The sequence below is a fragment of the Leptinotarsa decemlineata genome, unplaced genomic scaffold (genome assembly GCF_025532065.1).
Source record: "Leptinotarsa decemlineata unplaced genomic scaffold, Ldec_3_MD MMD2_tig00026369_RagTag_RagTag, whole genome shotgun sequence".
In the NCBI taxonomy this organism is placed as follows: Eukaryota; Metazoa; Arthropoda; class Insecta; order Coleoptera; family Chrysomelidae; genus Leptinotarsa; species Leptinotarsa decemlineata.
Genome location: NW_027412709.1, coordinates 2,744,513 through 2,766,944, shown reverse-complemented (window position 1 = coordinate 2,766,944; position 22,432 = coordinate 2,744,513). Strand labels below are relative to the sequence as shown.

General features: G+C 36.8%; 1 long non-coding RNA gene across 1 annotated transcript in view; it reads right to left on the bottom strand.

Annotated features, from left to right (window-relative positions):
- Positions 1-6,215, bottom strand: part of LOC141486782 (uncharacterized) — a 61,582-nt gene extending 55,367 nt beyond the window's left edge. Inside the window, exon 1 of the long non-coding RNA XR_012468042.1 lies at positions 5,784-6,215. This is a non-coding gene — a long non-coding RNA (uncharacterized lncRNA). The remainder of the gene's footprint in view (positions 1-5,783) is intronic.
- Between the last annotated feature and the right edge of the window lie 16,217 nt (positions 6,216-22,432).

Below are 22,432 nucleotides of genomic sequence, written 5' to 3'. Positions count from 1 at the left end.
TTCGGCACTTCTCGTTCCCCAAAACGGAATCAATATCCCCGGAGCGTAGGGTAACACTGGACATGCTGATAGCAAGTGCATTAGGGTCTCGGATGCCTCGCGGCAAGCCCTGCACCTTATGTCAGGAACCTCTATACCAATATCGTGACTGCGATAGATTAAGGTGTTGAAGACACCATCTTGACAAGTCATAATAAACCCCTCAGTTTTCGACTTCAGCCCACTCGACCTGAGGAAAGCGATCGTCAGGCGTTTTGATAAGCCAAGGTCTACAATGTTACTGAAAAAGACCCCATGCATTGGCTTATCCTTGTGTTGCTGCAGAAAGTGCGGTTGTCTCTATGGTTTTTATATGAGCCTTTTGCTGATCGAGTTCCAATTCGGTGACAGAGTTGTGATCACCTCGTTCTGTGTTGAGAACTACACCGAGTTCATCATCTGCTCGGGCAGCTGCCCTAAAGAGAAATGCTCAAATTCCTGATCTCTCATCCTTAGGACCATGCAGAAGAGGGGATCCAAACCCCTGACGATTTTACAGGTACTCCGAACTCAAAAGTCCATGGCCTGCCTGTTGTCGGGGGAAGTACAATCGTGGAACGGACGATTTGTGATGCATCTCTATAGGAGTTTGCATCACAAATTGGGGTCTTTACGTCTAGTTAATACAGCTCCTCCCGAATCCACTTCACTGCTCCAAACGAGTAGAGTAAGATTGGAACTGCAAGCATATTTGTTACAGCAACTTTATTCTTCCCCTAGTTCCGATGACTATATTTGTCGAAGTTTGTGCTGATACTTGCCGCGGCGAGAGGTGTTCACTGCTGTTACCTCTTGTGAGTGGCGTTTTTCTACCCCGGCATCCGAATGATGTAGGATGCTTCCATCTATGAGCTGCACATCCTCTCCGTAGTCCCCGCATCGTCCTCTTTTGAGATGGACCATTGCACATTAGTTTATCTCGAATTTCATACCGATAGCATGCGTGTACTCTTCCACCACCCTCAAGGACTGATGGAGATCCTTCTCTTCAGAGGCATACAGTTTAAGATCGTCCGTATAAAACAAATGGGTGACCTTGTGCCTCCGGTTTCCGGGGTTGCCACAGTTATACCCACGAGTATTTCTGAGCGCAATGGATAATGGCAATAGTGAGATGCAGAAGAGGAGGGAACTGAGGGAATCGCCCTGAAATACACCTATTCTGAAAGTGACACATCTGTTTGGACTCTGGCTTGACCAGATGTTATGGTGAAGCAAGTTCGCCAGAGTGGTATCAGTATCAATACATCTCACTATTTTGTCGGGTAACGCAAGGCATGAGAGCAAATGCAAGATGCGATGTTGTATCAAATGCCTTGCGGTAATCGATCGAGGCCATAGAGAGATTACGCTTATATTGTATCGAGTCCTGCGTTACACATCTATCGACGAGCAGGTTCTCTTTACATTCAGCGACTCCTCTCTTCGACCCTCTCTGCTCGTATATCCGTTTGAACACTAGGGGCAACTGCGGTGGGTATTCGTGTGTGTATAAGATGCTTGTGAACAACTTGTAACACGAATTCAAGCATGTTATGGGTCTGTATTTCTTAAGAATCGTCAAATCTCCACTTTTGGGGATTAGAACGGTCCGCCCCTCAACAAACCAATCCGGAATCGGCTGCTCTCCGTCCAGCCATGAGTTGAAAACTCTGGCCAGGTGGCGGTGGGTGCCAATAATATCATTATTATTTTGAGTATTATTATTAATATATCTGATAACAAACGTCATCAAGATGACGAACATATATACAACATTTATAAATCATTTCTATGAACTTGTCAATACGAAAGTAGTTGTATGAAACATTTTGATCTACTGGCAGATCATCATATGGGTTTCATTTTTTAACTCTTTGAATATGAAAGAAAAAGAAAATGTGGTCCTAAGATTAATACATTGTTGCGTTGGCATGAGTAAGTATTTCTATAGGCTTAGTTAGCATCATTTCAAAATATTGTACTAAAATTTGGTGTTTTTGAACTAAAAGCGATTAAACTTTAGCTTATTTCCTTTGTAATTGTGTTACTACTCGAAAGAGTAGTCTGTTGTTAACAGACGAATTAGTATTATCATTGCATATAAATGTAAAGTAGATAGTGTCCCTGAGTAGGTTGAAATATTTTTGATTCCTTTCATTTTTAAAATTGTAATTTTAGTGCATATTCTAAAACATACCATACCACAAAATAACTTTAACAACGAATAAATTTGATTTCGAAAACATTTTTCCTATCTTATCGAAATGAATATTTGAAAGAGGTATTCGTTGAATATAATTTACTCACACATTTACTTTCACTATCTATAGTTACCGAAAGGTCTATAAACAAAATGTTAATGAAACAACTATACATTGTTTTTCTAAGATGATGCATAGAAGAACTAGTACCCAACAATTTTTTACTTATATTGATTTACACAGCAACACTTCTCACTGAATCAAAGAAAAATCAATCAAGAACTGATTTGTAATGTTCGGATTATTTGGTGAAAACGTTTAAGAGTGAAATTTTATAGTTGAAGAAATGTTACTTATGAAATTGAAAAAAATAATAAAGAATGGAATACAAGAAAAAAGAATATAATGATCCATACTCTCTGACAAATGTGTTGAACAGAAACGACTATATATCGAAATGGACAAACTCTCTACTCTATATATATACTATAATAATAGAAATATTCTGGTACTGACACTTTCTAAACCGAAATCCAATCATTACTATACAGAAACTGGCAATTAATCAATGTTTCAGGTTATAACATATTTGTTGCATACAATTTCCTACTACAAGAAAAAAATATGCTCTCACTACCACTAGATTCAAAAATAAGGTTAATAATTGTATGCCACTCAGAATAATTAGTTTTCTACATCTCCTGAAGAGCAGAAACATTTAGACACAGGAGAACCTGTAAGGAGAACCTGCTCATAGACATTTTGCTTTTGATTGCACCTTTTGGATTATGGAAAAGCCATAAAAAATAACGCCAAAATTTGTTGGGAAAAATATTTTAAAAATATTGTTCAGTTCATTTGGCTGAAACTTTGATTGTCTATGTTTATAATTTATACATCGATTTTCTTATAAATGAAAGATTAACGAACACACGAGAACATTTTACGGAGAAAATCTGGAGACTTTCATAAACTGAAGTCCAAGCAAACGAAGTCGCGGTGAAGAGCTACAGTACGATTTTCATTATGTAGATTGCACAATAAATGAAATAAAATATTGAAAAAGAGTATTGGATTCCCAATCATTTAATGACAATAATCTCTCACCATAACGAAGGCTAAAAGATATACATTTCCGATATATTTCAATACATTTTCTTACGGATTCACGTACAACGTGAAAAGTTCCACAATTTACTTCATTATCAATTTGGGACAGCATATTTGGGGTATTTCTTTTTTTGAATGGTTCCTCTTTTCATTCTTGACAGTCACTTTCACTTGTTCCCTATTGAGTATCGAATCTAATTTTCAATTAATTATTATATATTTCACCAATGTTTTACTATAATATATCAGGTAATCATCTTCAGTTTTATTAAGTATGAAAAAAGAGACTTTTGAGAAAGGAAATAAAAAATACCTGGATGCAGACTAAGAGGTCTGCATCCAGGTATTTCATTCGTTAATGGTTTATTGGTCAAGATTGTTTTATCAAATAGGCATGAAGGGTAGTGATGAGATGAAAGTAGGTTCTGGTATGTCAATAATAATTTAATTCTAACGCAAAGGAAAGTTTGGCGTGTTTCAGGGGTTCAATACCCCCAAAAATGTTCATGGGCTGAACATATTTGTTATTTTACGTGAAAAAGATGATCTTTCCATAAAAAATCCATGAATCCATTTTCATTTCGAAATGTTAAATAATTCATGAAATACTGAAAAATTTATTTTCATTTTGTACTTTCCAAGAGCTGTGCCTTTTTTGTGCCTATTTTCATTGTGGTGAGTTATATTCAACCAAATTATTTTTATCCCAGAACATGGAGTTCAATTTATGACCTACCTTTTCATTACACCCTGAATATACGTTATTTCCTAGTAGAAAAAAGTGGTGAATATTCATTATAAATGCAACAATCTAACAGTGCTCAAACAAACTTTCGTGATTACTTTACAGGTCCACTCTATTTTGAATCGCGAAAGGGTCGCAAACAAAATATTTTATTAGATTTCGATTCTTTTTATACCTGCATTGGCGTGCGTTTAGGTATTCAACCAAAAATATCTGGTAGAACTAATAACTATGTTCATTCATTTAAATGCGATCATATTGTTATTCATTGTAGGACGGTAGCCAGTTGGGTTGACGCGAGTAGTTTGCTCTACTCATTCAATCGACCGCTGTGTGAACCGCCCTCTCGTCCAGACCGTGCTAGGAATCACACTTCAAAAGTGAAACCTCGGTAATCCTCAGTTTTGGCTTTTGAGAGTTGTCTTTCGTAGTGAGGGGACAGCTTGTCAACGGTAAAACAGATTTTAACAGTTTTTAATTTGAAATATTTACATAATAATGAATAAGTATGATCATTACGGAAGGTATCGGGTATAAGCAAAAATTATGGAGTGTTATCATTAGATAAATTCGTCGAATGTTATGATTAAAAGTTCTACAATTTTCCCAACTGAATGGTCCTATTTCCACTTGTTGTCTTTTACTTTTATAACATGTTCAATACATTTTCGTAATTTTTTCGAAATCGATAAGGACTCCTCAGAGATTATTTTGACACCTTTCATTTTGAATGTCGTATTGCTTCTTGCAAAAAAACCCTCTACCTGTACCCATACGAGTTCAATGAGATTAAATTCGCAATGATAGGAGGACAAGTGCAGAATAGTGACATTTCGTTTCACTGTCATTTTGTCGACCACATATTCCATAAAACGAGCTTTAATTCAACATTCTATAGACAATATTTATTTCATCCGTTTTTCTCCATGCGATAGTTTTTGGAATGATAACTTGCATTATCAATCAGAATAATAGAGTTAGATGGAACATTTGATCAAAATATTCGTCAAACACATCGCCTTTCATTTCTTCACGGAACCTCCAGAAAGCTTTGACTCAAACATCAATAAACTGTTCTCAACAAAACACGCTACCAATGTGGGTAATAATCAGTAGCTTTCCTCTTCCAGAAAGCAACTTAAATCCGGCAGACCACCCTTCTAAAAATGCTTGAAGTGAACTTGTTATTGTTTTTGTTTTGTCACATCATTCGTTAAGCTGACAGATAATAAATATTTTCATTCACAAGTTGAAAGTATCTTATCTGATCGAAAAATCTCGTAGTGTTTAATGACCACTCAACTGAAATGATAACTACTTTGGTTGAATTGATTATATTATAGGATGGACACGGTATAGTAATATTTATTTTCATGCATGCAATTCTATGAATGTATGTTAAAACAGGAAAACGTAAAAGTCCTCTCCACCTCTCAACTTGTGAACTGAGCAAAATATCAAAGTGGGAAAAACTTTATGTAGGAAGACATCATGTCGAGTAATTTTTAATGAAAAAGCAGTGTTTTCACTCGTCAATAAGATGTGGATATATAATGATATTTGGTTGGATAGGTCTTTCAATTCTTCGTAAAACACTGGTTTGTGTTTTGAAATAATCAGCAAGAAAACGATAAATGTCACAATTTGATTGAAAATTTTAATTGAAAACCACTACATTTTTCCTAATTGATATTAAATTAGCTCACCATCCTGACAATGATGAAGTCTATAAGAACATAGGCTTTCACGTTCAGCAATGACCGACTGGCAAGCTGCGTGTTCACTTGTATTTATAGTGTCAGTGGGTGGTGAAGATGATGGCGAGTTGTCCATACGAATGCTCACTCTTGATTGGTTAGTACATTTGCTGGGTCATTCTGAATGGTCTGCAGTGTTTTTCGGTTGTTTGTACTGAAGTACAAGTTCACAAATAATGAATAAAAAATGAACACAACCTAAAGTTTGAATTGAGTTTTCTTCTTTCAATACATGGCTGTTATTTAGGTTCCCTTTCAAACATTTATCAACACGTTCAACTAACGTATAAGGATTTATTACTAGTAACATCTGGCGAACAACAGGACACTGTATTTGCATGTAAATCAACTCATTTTCCTGACCTTCAGATAATAAAACAGACCTCTACGGAACTGTTTTTAGTTTATAAATAGCTCTTATCAAGCGTGATATGTTCGGGTTCAAATTCTATAAAATAGTTATTGACGATGATAGTCAATCACTGTATACATTACTGTTCTAATGGATTTACACGTTCAAGAAAAATAGTATTCTGTTGAGTGAAGCCACCAAATGAAATGATGTTTCATTCAGAGTTCTATAAATTGATATTCCGTAAATAAATATTGATATACTAAGGTCGACGACATCATCTCTTACGAAGACGACATGTATAGGATCAACAGAAAACTCAATCCACCGTGATCTACACAAAAAAATATTATTGTTTATGAAAGTGCAGCTTACCACTAAACAATAACTCAGCGCGCCAAAACCCACAGACAATGTCAATTACACTTTTATTGTACGTATTGATAATGAATTTATCAATTCTTTTAAAATACTCATTCAGTTACTGAGAGCGTCGTCATATATAAGAATCAGTGTTGATTTGAAAATGTTTATGTTCGATGCATTTTTGGGAGAGTCATTCAGGTGGTTGAAAATTTTATAATCCACATAGAAGTGATGGAAGGTTGTACGATGAACAATTATGAATATATCATCTCCATATCGGAGAAGTCCGAGGAAAGTGACCTAATTCCTCTTTTGCATCCAATTCAAATCTCCTTACGAACATATCAGCTATACATGTGTTTCCCATTGCCGTGTTTTCGCGCTGTCTAAAAAACAATTGTTGCATATAGTCTTCAATGAATTCTCCACTGAGACCATTAATTCTCAGAAGATCCCTCAAGTGACCCTTGAAAACATCAAGAATACATCAAGTGATACTAAAATGTCTCAACTTTACGTCTCCAATTCTATCTATGAATTCATGTAAATCAACAACACTTCAATTGTGAGATTGAGTGAAATTCAAACTGTTTGGTTAGCCATTTAGCAATTTCATAAATAGGACATCTGATGGCGAAGGCAATTGGTCGCATCGACTTGCCCGATTTGTGTTATTTTGGAAGACCCATACTCGTGTTTTAGGAACTGTAGAATTAGAAACCTATATGCACCTATTCAGAGTCGGTGCGATCAAATTTTGACATTCCTGGAGTGTGTCTTTCACCTATGAAACTATTTTAGGCAATGGTTCCTTATGATGCACTGTTTGTAACCTTTGGTGTAGTAATGAATATTAGTGGAGCTTTTTCCCAATACCAAATCTTTATTTTTAACACCTTGAAACGTGTTTCGATCACCAAGTGATCATCTTCAAAGAGGAAGATCAAAACACCTGTCGAGGTGTTAAAAATAACGATTTGGTGTTGGGAAAAAACTCCAGTAATATTCAATGGTTCCTTGATAATTAATTATAAAGACCGTCCCCAATTCTCTAATACTAATCTGACTTGTCCAATATCACAACCTCATTGCTTTTATCTGCTTTCTGATATGAAACTTTTTTTGTCAGATATAATAGAGACCAGTTTCAGGAGAGGATGTGTAGCAGGTAGATAGAAATATCCTGTAACATATGATGGATGCCGAAAAGACGTTTACTTACTTAAGGGTGAAACAACACCACTCACAAGAAGTTATAACAGTGAAGAACTCTCTCCGCGGCCAGTACCAGCACCAATTTCAACAGATTTGTTCATCGGAACTGTCGGGGAAGAACAAAGTGGGCTCGTGAGGAGCTGCATCAACTCGACGTAAAGACCTGAAAAGAGTTTTTATCCCAAAATAATCCATTCCACGGTAATACTCACGGCCTCCCCGACAACAGGGAGGCCGTGAAATTTTGAGTTTGGAGTGTCTACATGACAGAATGGTACTGGATGGAGCCTGTAAATTCGTCGGGAGTTCGCATCCCCTTCACTGCATGAGAGAACAGGAATTTGAGCATTCCCCTTTGGAGCAGCTGCCCGATCAGCTGGTGAACTACGTGGTACGAAACCTTCATTTCGAACAGTTACAGAAAGTTTATTGCAACAAATAATTGGTCATCATGAATTTTATTGAAAACAGGGTTTCAGATGAATAAATAATGAACTGAATAATATTTATTCTAAAAGTTTCAAAAAAGAACGAAAATTTTGAAATATTGCATTGTATTTCGACACAAAATGTAGCAAGTCCCCTTCAAAGTAGTTCCCTCAGATATAATACACTTGTGCCAGTTTTTTTCAATCTTTGAAGCAGTTCTGATATTATGCCCTTTTTGGTATGTCTCTGAGCTCTCTCAACAAGTCGGTTTTCATCTCCTCAATCGTCGCAAAACACCTTTCTTTCATAGGTCTATTCAATCTTGGGAACAGGAAAAATTCGCAGGAGCAAATTTGGTGAAAACGGTGGCTGAGACATGATTACGGTATTGATTTTGACCAAAAAATGACAAATAAGCAATGACGAGTCAAAACGAAAGACTAAAAAAATCTTGTGAGCCGTTGATTTTCGATTTGGGGAATATTTCATGAAAATCACTCAAAATCATCTCTGAATTTTGACTGTTTCCTAAAACGCAGGGTTGTTAATTTTGGAAATGTTACTACCGCAAGTCGTTGGAATGAAGTATTTTAATGAATCAATAATAGCTCATTCATGTATTCCATCAAACTTTCGAATTTTATGGGAAAATCACTTGAGAGCCGAATACCTAGTTTTTTTGAGTGAAACAATGAATATCTCGAAAACGGTTCATTTTTGGTATAGGGCGTGTCACATAAACTTGCATTTGAATTATGCAAGGTAGTTATATTTGAATTCAAAAAGCTGGTACCAGCTTCTGATATAATCGCAACTGTTGCAAAAACGCCATTAATTCCATTCGATAAAGCATATCAAAAAACTTTGCCAATTTTCAGAATATGAATCCTATTATCTATTTCCCAAACTATGACTAACCGACTGTTCCCGCGTCGTACTCTGTATATTATTATTTTCCTCGAATTTCAGACATTACCCCCCTCCTTCGAAATTTAGATCTAAATCTGCTCTCTCTACATTCAAGAATAATAATGTCTCAAATTGAAAGGTGGATATTTTTGGGAGAGATAATTTTTACAAAGGTTTTTGCTTTGTATTTCTCCATCTTCATACAATAAAATGTGGGAATTTTTCAAAGAAAGGAAGAAACCAATCCATCTCAAGATGTCCGAAAATGACTTCTGTGCATGATCTACACATCTTTGTATACAGTTAATTTTTTGAAATTGATTGCTTTCCTCCTTCCTTTGGAAGATTCCCACATTTTTTGTATAAAGATGGAAAAGTTAAAAGACAAAATCTTTCTTTCCCATTAATTTATCACAATATATATTAGGGTGCACAAATTATCTTTCACACATATCATCTGCACTGTAGATCAGAGAACATTCAAGTAACAAAGAGACACTATCTGATAAAGAGTTCGGTTTCCTAGCATGGCCGTGAAGTACACAAATATTTGCAGAACTGCTCTTAGCGATAAAATAACAATTTCTTCTCTTTATGTTTACACAGATGTTAACGTTTATCTGAAGACTTTACTGCCACGACATATTCGTTGATGATAAAATTAAATTTTTTTGTCAGCTACTCATTATTCACATGACTCTTTATATAATACTGTTAAATTCAGTTCTAGAAGTGATAATTATTATTGATAAACCGCAAGCTCAGGCAGAATTTTTAGGTGGCTAATGTATGCTTCATATAGTCCATATAGTCCTTCGCTGTCACTTGTAGATGGCACACTAAAAAATATTCGAGATGTGGAAACAACAACCCAATTGGGAGGGGCAGGATTTGCCAAAGGTCCTTACTTGAATTTTGATAATAATTACGACTGGCAGTTCATTCATGAATTTTGATAATAGTTACGATTGGAACTTCTCATAACCAAATGCTGTACAAATTTGGACCTTCATATGCAAATGTCACGATTTACGTGATTTCATGAAATTAGTTTTTTTATATCAGAACTGGTCAGTAATTTGATCATACCGTATGAATCAATTAGTTTATGGGGCCCTAAACGGATGATCAACCGTACAAGAATAAATGACCTTTGTGTATTTCGAAGTTTCGAGACAAGACCTTTGTCTCATCATCAGCATCATTAACTGAAACGCGAAGAACACCATTGAGCGTGGGGCAGCACGAATATAAACCGTAGGGGTGAGTTACTCTTTGATTATATACAAGGGGAAGGGCTATCTGTAATTATTGAGGGCTCGGATCCAACTTGTGTCACTAGTAATAGGAAAGAGGTATTAGATTTAACCATATTCAGCTCACATTTTCTTAGCAACAAGATACACCATTGATATGTATCTACTGAACTTTTTTGCTCAGACCATAGATATATTCTTTTCAATATTGAAACAGGTCTAAGACCGGTAGTGAAATATCGTGACTCAAAATCTACTGACTGGAGGGGGTATAAAAACTCTCTCCAATCGTACTTTGAGGACGGATTCAATACTATTCACAGTTGTAATGATATGAATACAGTTGCAACGCAACTTCGCGAAGCAGTGATTTCATCATGAGAACTGTCCACTGAGGGTCAAATGAGGTAACCGCAACTCTTCTTGGTGGAACAGAAGCCTTGAAAATAAAAGAAAAGAAGTTCGACGACTATTCAATCGAGCTAAAGAGTCAGGTAACTGGGAGCTTTATAAAACCACTCTAACGACATACAAGGAAATTAGAAAGGCAAAACGGGAGTCTTGGAGGAAGTTCTGTGAGAGAGTATCTCTGATCTAAATCGCAGCGCAAGAATTCACAAGATTTTCTCTAGAGAGCCGACTGCTGAAATTGGGTCCCTTGACAACAAGGAGATTGCGGTTGCTGTATTTTTTGATATTGAAGGAGCATTTGACAATGCACTACCTAAATCTATAGGAGTGTCTCTGACTAGAAAGGGTATAGAATCGACCATAATTGGCTGGATCTATGTCATGCTAGTAAACAGAACTGCAACTACGACTCTTCAAGGCGAGGCTATCAAGTTCAGGGTCACCAGGGCTGCCCTCAAGGTGGGGTACTATCTTCCTTTCTGTAGTCGCTCCTGATGAATAGTCTGCTTGATGCCCTCGACAGATGAAAAGTTGATCTGCAAGCTTATGCAGATGACTTCCTGTCATCCTGGCAAGGTCCATGTCGAGAAGGGTAGCTTGTAATATCCTCCAAAGCGCGTTGGATGTTGTTCCCAGTTGGTGCCTGAGGGAGCAAATGTCTGTCAACCCCAGCAAAACTGTGTTAATCCCCTTCACCAAGAGAAAGAAATTGGGCGATCTAACGCCACTTTCCCTCAATGGTGTGGTCATTCCATTCGGAACGAAGGTGAAATATCTTGGCATTGTCCTTGATAAAAGACTCACCTGGAACGCTCATTTGGAAAAAGTTTTACACAAAACCAGACTGTCTCTGTGGACATGTCGAAGGATTTGTGGTAAAACTTGGGGTTTAGGTCCCAAACAAATCTATTGGATTCATGTGATGATTGTCAGACCAAGGATCACTCACGATGCAATTGCTTGGTGGACGAAGGCTTTACAGAAAACGGCGAAAAAAGCGAAGCTTTCTGGCTTACAGAGACAGGCTTGTCTGGCTATCAGTGGTGCCATCAGTACCACACCGTCAGCGGCCATGGAGATCCTTCTAGAGCTATCCTCTCCACATTTTTCCAGAAAGAGAGGCTAGATGGACTGCATACAGACTTGTGCACATTGCCAATTGCACAAATCAATTCAATGCAGAGTGCAACAGACTGTTGATTGACATTGGAAGTCACATCATTCTGGAAATAACCTCTGACTTTATGCCTCCAACTGTCAACTACGAACTGCCTTATAAAGTACTATTCCCGAGTAGAGAGGACTGGATCCTGCAGGATGAAGGAAATATTAAGAGCAGATAGTTGTTGGTTCACAGATGGATCAAAAACACCTTTCGGTTCTGGTGCAGGTGTTTTCAGTCGCAGACCCAGGACAGAGTTATCTACCTGCCTAGAAACTTATGCGACTGTATTTCAAGCGGAAATTTCTATTGAATTATGTGCGGAGAGATTGAATAAATCCAACCTCACTCACAAGTCAATAAAAATATTCTCGGACAGTCAAGCGGCGTTGGAAGCTCTTGGCTCCTACCGAGCAACGTCTAAATTGGTAGCAAACTGCCAAAAAAGACTCTCCTCGATAGGAAGACTGAACAGATTGTCTCTGGTCTGGATTCCTGGCCATACTGGCCTGGAAGGCAATGGAGCTGCTAACTCTCTTGCAAAGGAGGGTGCTGCAAGCGGCTTCATTGGACCAGAACCTGTCATTGGCATCGCTTTGGGCTTTGCCAAACAAACACTGAACACCTGGATGGCAAGAAGAGTTATGGACTTCTGGCAGAATCTTCCAGGATTGGCTCACTCCAAGGCGTTTATTCACCCTTCGAAGCTTGATTCCAAACAGTTGTTGGACTACAGTAGGGATGAACTACGATGTCTAACAGGCCTTCTTACAGGACACTGTCATTTGAATCATCACATGCAGAGACTTGGACTGTCGGAAGACAGTGTCTGGAAAATGATGAAACTGCAGAGCATATACTTTGTGCCTGCCCCGCTGGGGACCGAATCAAGTTTTTTGATTTCGGCAGATCCGTACTCTGAAAGACCACTCACCATACAAACTAATCGGCTTCGTTAAGAAGCTGGGTTTATTTGGCCGAGTGTGACTAGGTGTGAACCACAATAAACCCTTATGGGTTGGGGTGGAGGGTCGAATAGACCCACTCACTTTGGACCTACCTACACCATTGAGAACGATGAAGTTTTATTCAAGTGACATTTAAACTCTTTCATATATCACATTGTATAGAATACCTGTTTCAATTTTTTAATAAGTGTTGTGATACAAACTGAATGAGCTAAAATGACTTTGTTTAATTCAATGTTGATACGGGAAGTACTGGGTTCGAAAGGATTTTTTCTTCTAGGTTGTATCTGAAAGAAACTTCTGTGTATAATCTACTATAGCTAGGATTAAATAAATTAATCGTATTACTGTTTGGTATGGATTTCGCGCTAGCAGCGTCATCGGTCCATAATTCTTTGAGAACGACATCCGCCAGGCCATCACTGTCAACGGCGAGCAATATAGTTCGATGCTTACCAACTTATTTTGGCCTGATTTGGATGATCTGGATAACAATGGCATGTGGTTTCAGCAGGAAGCCGCCACGTGCCACACAGTTCATGTCACATTTGATATTCTGCATGAGCGATTTGAGGGAATGATCATCTTACGTGGAGGTGATGTGAACTTGTCACCGAGATCGTACGATTTGACCCTGTTACATTTTTTTTGTGGGATTTTCTCAAGTCGCAGGTGTATGCGAATAAGCTACAAACCACAGCGGCCCTCAAAGCCAACATAACCCACATTGGTCAAATTCAGCCTGATTTATACAACAGAGTCATGGAAAATGTGACGTTTTGGATGCGCGTGGCGGATATTCAAACAATTTTGTATTCAACAAAATTGCACGTAACATAGAGAGAGACCAGATATTTATGCCAAATATAAAAAGTTCAAACTTTTCGAATTAACAAGTCATATGCATATGTGAACAAATTTCCATCAATTGGCAACTCATTGAAAACAATTTGTCAGAGTTCAGACGGCATCATAATCACAAAGTTGATAAAATAAGGCATTCAAATGATTAGTTGGTGTAGTAGACAATAGATGGCGTTTTAGATTTAGAGTAGTGTCCTGTAGTGCCCGACTCACGATCGGAAGGTCCTGCCTCGACCAGATATTTTTCTCGGGAGAATTTATCTGGTTGAAGCTGGGATGCAACCGTGTTAGGAATCACACGTTGAAAGGTAAAACCTCGTTAGTTCTCAGCTCGCACAAGTTTCTCAACTTCTGAGAGTTGTCGTTCGTATGGGGGCGACAGCTGATTAACATTAACGGAAAAACAGTTTTTTTTAAACAGATAATCATCTGGTGTTTCTGGTAATAAATTTTATTAATAAATTTTGGACCGTATTCTATGTTTTTTATCTTCACAAGAATTATTTCCACAACGTTTAGAACTAGACAAGACTAGTCTAGTTCGAACAAATAAAAACACCAGACGTGGTTCAACTCGAACTTCAGATTAACAGAAAGAATTCATTGGCAAAAGACTTCAAAAATATGCATTTGAATGCACCAAAACTTATTTCTCATAGTATTCCAAATGTTAATGCATGTGTAACTAACTGTACGTACATACATTATTTCGAGAGTTTAATAGCACTGCACAACATTCAGCCTTCGGGGTACTTCCTGTTTGAATGCCTTCCTTGATATTATCATGTGTTGATTTAAAAGATAGAAAGTACGGAAACGGTACAAGCCTCTCGTAAGTAAACCTCTCCTTTTATTGCGAACTTCAAATACTCGAACCAGCTGGTAGATAACCTATGAACATAAATTATTGGGTTTGTTGCTTATGGATATAAATATGATTTATGTAATATTCAATCGCTCAAACAACCATTATTGAAAGACAATCAAATAGAGTTTTCGTGAAATCATCTTTGTGTAGGTTTTTCTTGAAAAAATATGTGACCTCATTTATACAGATCTATCAATAAAATCATTGAAAATCCATTTTGAGTTAATTTAAGTGTCCCAAAAACATAGATGAAGAAAATTTGCACGAAGTGAAAATTTTTCAAAGATTTAGCAGAAAGTAATAAACTGAATGTAGAGTTGAGAATACAGAGATGAGTTTATGATTGAATTATGTTCAATTTGACAGTATTGGTAATACAAACTACTCTCTGTTCTGAAATATATACTTCTTTGACATTAAATTCTTACTGACTGAAACATTCAGATTTGCGTTTTATTCTCGTCGTTTCAAATCCTATATTGTAATGTCGTCTCAAGGATGAGTTGTCATCAATTTGATTGTTTCTCAAAATATCCAAGACACTGGAAGTTATCTTCAATTTTTTGTGGTTCATTGCAATCGTTATGGAGAAAATAGATATCAAAACTGATTAATACAGTTTATTGTATGATTTTCACTATAAAGGGTATTACAAAAACTGCGACACCCAAAATACGTGTCACGGTTTTTGTAGAACCCTTTATAGTTCAAATCATACAATAAACTGTATTAATTAGTTTTAATATCAAGTATGAAAATAGATATCAAATCAGAAGATTTGCCAATTGACTCTTTTTTTAAGGACACAACCAGCACTACAGGAAAATCCTTAAATCGCTATCAGAGTGGTGCCTGTGCGAAGGTAGTGAATCACATTGGATTTGAATCGCTGGTGACTGAATCCATTTGGAAAAACGTTCTCTTTCCACATAAACGCCGTTCTCAAAATGAGGTGTACTGAGTTGAACCTCAAAAGTATGAGCAGCCACATTACGTCGCGTATTTCTGATATGTACCGCTCTTGGAATCAAATGTGTCAAAAGTCACTTGAACACTTTCCGTGAAAGTATCTATAGAAGAGAGACAAATCTCCAACCTTTTTTCGATGTTCCAGACTATCAAGGTTGCAAGTGATGTTCGCGTTTCCTATCAGACGGATGGCTCTTTTCTGGATGGAATCTACCAGTTTCAGGGTATCTTTGAGGTCTGAGCTTCATACATGAGAACATTACTCCGAAGAAGGTCAGATCTGAGATTTATAAAGCATCAAAGGGTGTATACAGTTTTTTGGTTCGGAACAGTGTTCCAAGCTTCTGAGGAGCAGTCTGTGCAATTCCAGCGACATTTTAACCCCCAACAAACTTATAGAAGTAGGAACCGCAATTGTCTGACCTAACTTTATTACATTATTTCGTTCAGAAATATTTATCTTTTTAGAGAAAACCGATGGCTGTGTTTTTGTGGTATTGAATTGAACTTGGTTAATTTCAGTCCACTTCGAAATTACTTCTAGATCCTCATTGAGATATTCAGCCTCCTGCTGCCGGTGAAAATGTGCATCTGCAGTCGATGTCCTGGAATCCTAATGTAATAACGAGACAAGTGTGCTGTCATCAGCAGGGCAATATATTGGATTCTTGGTTTTTGCCAATAAATCGTTGATATACAATAAAAAGAGGGTTGAAGACAATATGGATCCCTGGGGAACACCAGCGTTGATAGTGAAAGTATTCAAGAGATATCCATCGAAGGCCACTTGCAGGAAACGTTCTTTCAGGAAGTTGCAGAGCCATACAAAAAAGTGATCCGAATAGCAATAACATCGAAGTTTGGCCAACCAACCCCCATACCACACACGGTCAAAGGCATTAGAAATATCAAGCGCAACAGCTCTTGACTCTCCATATTTCTCAATTGCGTTATTCCAAATATGGGTAACATACGATATAAGGTCGCCCGTTGACCTTTGTTTCCGAAAGCCATAATAATGGTCGCTCAAGATGTTGAAGCCTTTCAAAAATTTGAGGATATGGTGGTTTAGGGCTTGTTGGATTCTTGTTTCTTCACTGGTTTCTCGCGACAAACTTTTATATCACATACATTGTGTTTAAAAAAATCTGTTCAAAATCTGTTTTTCTGTTAATCAGCTGTCGCCCCCTTAAGAACGACAACTCTCAGAAGTTGAGAAACTTGTGCGAGCTAAGGACTAACGAGGTCTTACCTTTCAGCGTGTGATTCCTAACACGTGTAATGAAATACATTGATTTTTTAATTACTCTTTGAAATTGGTATGGCGGCTATCTTGTATTTCGTCATTTTGTAAAACAAATCAAACATCTTCTGGAGTTCCCCATATTGGAAATAGAGTGGAATTGAAACCACTACATGAGCTGAAAGGTCTCGGGTCTAACACATAGATGGCGCTAATCTTATTGGATTCACTGCTTTCTCAGTTTGTACTAACCTTCAAAAGGAAGCTGTTGAAATTTCATGATATTCTACTCATAAGTTTGTGAGTTATTGTGTTAGGATTAACACTACTTTTGTTATTTTCAAAACAATGGACAATTTTGTGCTTCTTGATGGAAAAAGATACCGTTCTAACGAAGCAATGACTTGAAAAATGTTATAAGGATACCGTTCCATCAGAAACAATAATGAAACGTTGGTTTACTGACTTCAAACGTGGTCGTAGGGACACTAATGATGCAGAACGCAATGGACGTCCAACTGAGACAGTAACACCAGAAACCATAAAAAATCCACAAAATCGTTTTGAATGATCGAAAAGTGAAGTTGCGTGAGTTAGCTGACATTGTACAGTTATCAAAAGAACGTGTTGATTTTATATTGCAAGAGCATTTGACTATGAGACAGCTCTGAGCAAAGTGGGTGCCGCACGAGCTCTGTTGACCAAAAACAAGAACCTCTTGATGATTCCGAGCAGTGTTTGGCAATGTTTAAACATAACAAACCAGAATTTTTGCATTAATATGTGATAATGGATGAAACATGGATCTATCACTTCATTCCGGAATCAAAACTATCGTCATTTGATTGAAGATCAACTGGTGAACCTCTTCCAAAGCGCTGGAAAGGTTATGGCCTAGATATTTTGGATATGCGTGGTCTAATATTCATCGACTATCTTGAGACAGAAAATACCTTCTACAGTGAATATTATATAGCGTTATTGAAACGTTTGAACGCCAAAATTGAAGAGAAACGACCGCATATAGCAAAGAAAAAATGCACCATGTCACCAAGTGAATCAAAACAAGGGCAAAATTGAATGAATTATACTTCGAATTGCTTCCACATCCACCGTATTCTCTAGATTCGGCGTCCAGCGGCTTTTTTCTTTTCGCAGACCTCAAAAAATGCTCACCGGAAAGATATTTCGCTCGAATGAAGAGGTAATTGCTGAAACTGAGGCATATCTTGAAGGTAAATGGTTCTACAAAAGTGGTATTGAAATGTTAGAGCGGCGCTGGAATAAGCGTGTGGTTCTTGATGATAATGATGAACGGAGACAATTTTGAACACCTTAAAACTCGTTTTCTTTCTTAGGTTCGGGACGTTTTCAGCCCGGGTGTTATTTACCATATTCTTTCAAGCACTTTTTTTATTAGACACCAATATGATGAAACTAGTTCATCATCTTGGATTCTTTTCTTCCGCCCACTAAATTGTTACTTCACTAAATGAGCCCCCGAAAGTGGTCGCCCCAAACAGTAACTGTAAATCCTGCACTGCTCAAAGTCGAGGTACCGAAACAATTCATATCAGTGAACAAACTTCTGAAGTTTGTATTCAATAATTTTTGATACTGTGATCTGATTCCCCAGGTACTCTTGAACAAATACTTCGAAACAGTCCAAACATCGTTATTCCTCGTCTCCACGAAAAGAAGATCCTAGCAAAGATTGGGACTGTCAAATCACACATCCTGACAGTCTGTATCACCTTGGTGTAGTCAAATTGTTGTTTTTTCCAGTTTTTGATTCATCCATTAATGAAATATTAAATTTTATTTATAGCTTTCTGCAGAAGAATCTACTTGCAGTCTCCTATTCGTAGCGTTGGGAGACTTCTTTCGAAAATGACTACTGGGCAAGAAATATCAATAATAGATATTTTTTCCCAGATATTAACATGATTCCGATGATTGATTACTAACGGACTCTTAAGAAGGTGAAAGTCACCAATTACGAAGTTGGTTTTTACAAAAAATGTGGAAATTTGCGCTAGAATAATACAGGGTGTAACTAAATAAGTGTGAAACATTTAAGGAGGTAATTCCTCATCGAAAAAAAGATAGGATCTTTCATATAAAAAATTTCATTGGAGCATCATTTGTTAAGATACAGCCCCTTAAAGGGGGTTCATAAAATTTGTATAATAATTTTTTTTCACGATCACTAAAAAAGTTACAATATTGAAATCAACCTGACGTTTTATACTACCAAAAAGACACTTAGCCAGAAATTTATTTGGTTTACCCCATGGTCGTGAGGGGTGGAAAACGCAACCCCTAAAATTTATTTCCAATGTAACTTTTTGTCTTATTATTTGTTTACCATTTAAAAATATATTTCCGATAGCCTGTTCCATTCTAAACAAAAAATATCTCTTGAGTTTTTTGCCCAAAATGAACCATTCCTCAGCAAAAACTTATTTTACGAACAACTACAGAGATACATCGTCATAAATGCGAAAATACGAAACTAATCTATGTAGTAGGTCGCTATTAGCCATAGTGACAATTAAATTGGCATGACGCTATCAGTTTGTGAATTTTCGAAATTGAATTAATACTAATTGTGTGTTGTTCTTCTGTTCTTAATTTGTTACTTTAATAATTCATTTGTTATCAAAATGGCATACACAAATGAGGAAATGGCTGATATGCATTACGTTTACGGTCTGTCGCAGGGGAATGGGTTAGAAGCTTCTAGAAGATATGCTGAAATGTATCCTCAACGGCAGCATCCTTCACATAGAATATTTGCTCGACTTCATCAACGATTACGAGAATATGGTTCATTCGACAAAAGAACGCAGGATTGTGGTCGCCATCGAGAAGTACGAACACCACAACTTGAGGAAACAGTACTTAATTTGATTGAAGAACAACCTACTACCAGTACTAGAAAGATTACTTTCCAGCTAAATGTTGATCATATGACGGTATTTCGAATTTTAAAGGAACAACTCTTATCATTATTATCATTACCATCTGCAATGAGTACAGGCACTGTTACCGCGAGACTTTTCGAACCGTCTTGAATTTTGCAATTGGATGCTGGAAATGATTAGAAGAAATTGTGACTTTCTGAAGACGATAGAATTCACAGATGAATGTAGTTTTTCTCGGGACAAGATTAATAATTTTCATAATTACCAGTTTTCTCTTAACGTGTGGCTCGGAGTTATTGGAGATGATTTAATTGGGCCTCATTTTCTACCTCCTTGATTAAATGGTGGGGTATACGTTCAGTTTTTAAGAGAAGTGCATCCAGTATTGCTGGAGGAAGTTCCTTTGGGCGTCAGAAGGATATGTTTTTTTATGCATGATGGGGTTTCCGCCCATTTTAGTCAAGTAGCACATCAGCATTGAACTGAAACATATGCAAATCAGTGGATAGGTCAAGGAGGATCATAGAGCTGGCCCGCTTGATCCCCGGATCTCAAACCTCTCGATTTCTCTATTTGGGGCTATTTACAGCATTTGGTTTATCGTACTCCTGTCAGCGATGTAGAGGACTCAAGAAACCGCATCATCGATGCATGCAGGGTAATCAGAGAGAATCCAGGAATATTTGAGCGAATTCGTGGCTCAATGCACCGACGTCTAGACGCATGCGTAATGTCTGAAGGTAGACATATTGAACATTTACTATGATTTCTACATGTAGTGTGTTTTGTTATTAATAAATTAGTTTTGTTTATTACCCTTTAACCGATTAATGCAGGTACTAACTACAAAATAACAATGAATCCAGTTCGTATCTATGACGATGTATCTCTGTAGTTGTTCGTAAAATAATTTTTTGCTGCGAACCGGTTTATTTTGGGCAAAAAACCCAAGAGACATTTTTTGTTCCGAATGAAACAGGCTATCGGAAATACATTTTTAAATGGTAAACAAATAATAAGACAAAAAGTTACATTGAAGATAAATTTTAGGGGTTGCGTTTTCCACCCCTTACAACCATGGGGTAAACCAAATAAATTACTGGCTAAGTATCTTTTTGGTAGTACAAAACGTCAGGTTGATTTCAATATTGTAGCTTTTTCAGTGCTTGTGAAAAAAATTATTATACAAATTTTATGTACCCCCCATAAGGGGCTGTATCTTAACAAGGGATGCTCCAATGAAGTTTCTTCATATGAAAGATTCTATCTCCTGGTGACCTGTCTCCTGGTGACCTGTCCACCTTCCTGGAAGGGACAGGATGGACGATGACCTAGGAGGACAACTCCTCGGGAGGATGTACAATGGATCACATGTGGCCTGAATGCTACACCCACCCTCCCTACTCTACACATACGGCTCTATTTTGTTTTCATTTGGTCACGCTGCACACTGACAATGTGCAAATAACCCCAATAAAGGCACTGAATATTCAAATCAATCTGTCATGGAATTATTCTCAACAGACTCAGATGTATGTTGAGGGTTTTTCAGGTTTTCGTAACAATTAGAAAAATAAATTATTATATCGAGACAAGGAGGACAATGAATTACAACAAATTTTTCTAACACAGTTTACAGAAAATTCAATTTATTTGAATCAAACATTTACCTGCAAAACTCTCAAAAACATAAAATAATATTGTCTCGTTTTCTCCAGCATTTCATTGGGATAGAGTCTGATCTGTTACACAAACAAAATACCCAATTGAAAATGAAACCCAGTGCAGATTGTACTGTGAAAAGTCAACAGATATATCATAATAAATTATTTCTATATTCAAATTCGATTTTTTTTAAATTGCGAGCTTGAAGTAAGAATTATTCGAGAAACAAAAAGTTTAATATTTTGCCCTGCTGCGCGTCCCTATTTTTGAGCAAATTGATTTTTCATGTTATAATTTTGAAAGAGTAAAAAATTAACAACACGCCTTATTTTTATTTCCCATATACTCGACTGGTTTTATTGAAGTTATGAAAAAATGAAAATTACTTTCGATATCGTTTTGCTATCAAAAATTCAAACTTTACAGTCTCATTATTGGCGTTTTATGTAAGTTTGTTTCTGATTTCAAATCGATTTTGAATACTATGCAACTGTTTTTAACCTGATCGTTATTAGTTCTAAATGAGCCCATTCAAATTACAATTGGATGTGATGATTATTAATCAGAAGTTTCACTTCTTGTGGTTTTACCGCCTAATTTCTGTGTACTATCAGTTACCATGTTTCATAAAATTGTCGCTTGGTCATTTGATCAACAATATTAATAACGAATTCTCAGAAAGCAGTAAACAATTGAGATAACAAACCACATGGATAAATGTTTTTCATTGTATTATTCTGCTTACTAATTAGTGCCTGATATGCATAGTAGGAGAAATGTGGTTTCACAGAGAAACATCTATTTTTATTTCTTTTATCAGTTTAGATACTGCGACGAATATAAGTTTTGTTTGTAATTCATTCAAAATACAGCGTTTCACAACTAGGTACAAAGTTTCACGAATGATGATTTGTTAAAATTGAAAGGGTTAGGTATATTTTCAGGAGTGACTAATTTTTGGGAAAGAAAGCCAAACATTTTTTTCCCAATGATT